Consider the following 2727-nt stretch of genomic DNA (forward strand, 5'->3'; position numbering starts at 1 on the left):
ATCTCACTAATAATAATATTATTTTGAAAGAGAATCTTTTTGAGTTGATCAAGATTTGTTTGTTGCCGGATCCGCGAAGATTCGCTTTGTTCTAGTCGCTGATGACGTCGTTATGAAAGGAATTTTGAGAGGAATTTGATGTTTGTCACAAATGATTAAAAGGTTCGTAAGGTGTGATCGTAATTCAAAGCAATGATTAACTCCGCAATCAAAAGGGCTCGTCCGGGATTTGAACCCGGGACCTCTCGCACCCAAAGCGAGAATCATACCCCTAGACCAACGAGCCGCACACATGGTTCCGTTATTCCTTGTTATTCCTTGTTATTCCTTGTTATTCCTAGATTCCTATTTGGAATTCAAACTTTTTTTTTAACTCTGTTTTCCATCGACCTTTGACCCCTATTGGTTTGTCTCGGGTGTGTTTCGTCAGCAAGCGGCTTTCTATCGCTTTCCAAGTCAGTCCTTTCGTCTGTGGACGTGTGTTTGTGTATATATGTGTGTGTGTATGTGTGTATGTGAATATGTGTGTGTGTGTGTGTGTGTGTGTGTGTATGTATATATGTGTGTTTGTGTTTACATGCACACACACACACACACACACACACACACACACACACACACACACACACACACACACACACACACATCTCGTTTTTTCATTTCTGTTCCTTACAATTCTATCCCTCTCTTTAATTCACAGACACACACACACACACACACACACACACACACACACACACACACACACACACACACACACACACACACACACAAACACTTAATTAATTGTACAGTATCGGTTGTTCCTAAACTTAAATAATTTAAAGGATTGTTGTAAATGATGTTAATTTTACAACATCCCATTCAACTTTATTTAAATTGTAAACCTCAAACATAGTTTCTCCACCTAAAGCAAGAGCCTTAACCCGTAAGCAACTGACTAGTTTCCCGACTGCACGGATCATCAGCTGGGCACCGTTCTTCCTCGAGGTTTCGATCCTTTCAGCGCAGGACCTCTCCAAACGGCGGATCCACAACCTCGATCATGGATCCACATCAATAGATGGTACATCAGTAGATCCACAACCTCAGTTGCGTCCAGGCAGTCAGTCAACCCATCGATGCAACATCACTTATCCCAACTTTACTTGCAATAGGATTTAATGCGTTATCATATATTTATAACTTTCCTTACACACTCTATAATATGATAATATCATTAAATCATTCACATCTTACCCTTAAACACATCAATCGACCAAACAGCATGACCACACCACCTACCTCTCGATCAAACTCTATTTCGAATGTTCAAACTGTCATTTATAACGGTTTTTGGCATGCTGCCGTATCCTAGCAACCACTGATTCTTAGCAACATTGATTTGTAGTATATTTAATTATTATATTGTACTGTATTTACATAAAGATCTCATGAATAATATTTTTACTATTCGTATTGTATTTCACTAATTCCATTTGGTGTCGTTTTGTGATTTTAAAGAAAACTTGTTTTAATCGACGGACTGTAGCTCCCTGCGCTAACATACGTCTGACTAGTTGTTGTAATTTATTGACCAGTTCAGAGCTGTGTGTGGTTGCTCTCACAGTCCTAATTATTTCACCTGCAACCGTACCATAAAATAGCTTTTTGGGAATGTTGCTGTCTAAGAAAGGCATTCGGACAATGTGGAATGGAAATGCATCTCGTTTATCAAATAATTTGGTGTGAAATTATTATTATGGATATCAATTTGTAATTCTAAAAAGGAAACACACACACGGAAACACACACACACACACACACACACACACACACACACACACACACACACACACACACACACACACACACACACACACACACACACACACACACACACACATCCATAGATATCTGCGTTTATATATTGACATCTGTCCTCCTCCCTCTCTCTCTCTCTATATATATATATAAATGTCCGCCTGATTGATTGACCCTAGACAGACACAACGTCGGTTCTGGGCTGAAAAGGTCACGGACACGACCGACGTGCAATTAAAATCGACCTCATTACAAGTTACACCCGCCATTTATTACGCCCGACACTCTTCACGTCCGCACCCCGGACGAGACTTCAGACAAACGTAAAACAAATAGAGTCCCAAGAATAGTTGAACGAAATGACCGAGTATGTCGGAGTACTCCGCGTACTCATGTATCATACCCTGCTCCGCATTCCAAGGCAGTTTCCTCGCTCTTTCCCACTCGCCTTAATTTGTCCAACTTGAGATTTCCACTGATAAAGTGGAATTATAAAGTCTCGCTCCGTCGACCCTGATGTTGCGCCAAAGGGAAACACCTGTTACCCGCCGTGCGGATAACCGAGCCGTTGGCAGGGTTAACGCAGTGTTAACGATCAACATAATTGCCGCGTGTCCCAAACTTTACCCTCAACAAGTCGTCGAGATCCCAAACGGAATGAGACGTGCCCCTGCGTGACGTCACGTCGGCGCGCGCGCGATTCCACGTCCACATAATACGTACGCGATGCGTATTTCACGGCGCTGCGGATCTCACGAGCGGCCAGAAAGCGCGTAAGCTCATCCATCCACCCCACCCATTCCCATTCCCTTCGTCCTTTTCCCCAAACCCATCCCCGTTCCCACGATAGTCGAGGCCGTTGCTCTCACACCGTTTGCCAACATGATTAATCTTTCATTGTCAAGTGAATTCACTCCGTTGGCA

The 2727-nt window shown here is 42.6% G+C and overlaps 1 non-coding gene across 1 annotated transcript; it reads right to left on the bottom strand.

The window, feature by feature from the left end:
* Positions 1-214: 214 nt before the first annotated feature.
* TRNAP-UGG (transfer RNA proline (anticodon UGG)) lies at positions 215-286 on the bottom strand. The gene has a single exon. It is a non-coding gene; the product is annotated as a tRNA-Pro (tRNA).
* Between the last annotated feature and the right edge of the window lie 2441 nt (positions 287-2727).

This window comes from Myxine glutinosa, chromosome 5 (genome assembly GCF_964187855.1).
Source record: "Myxine glutinosa chromosome 5, kmMyxGlut1.1, whole genome shotgun sequence".
NCBI lineage: Eukaryota > Metazoa > Chordata > Myxini > Myxiniformes > Myxinidae > Myxine > Myxine glutinosa.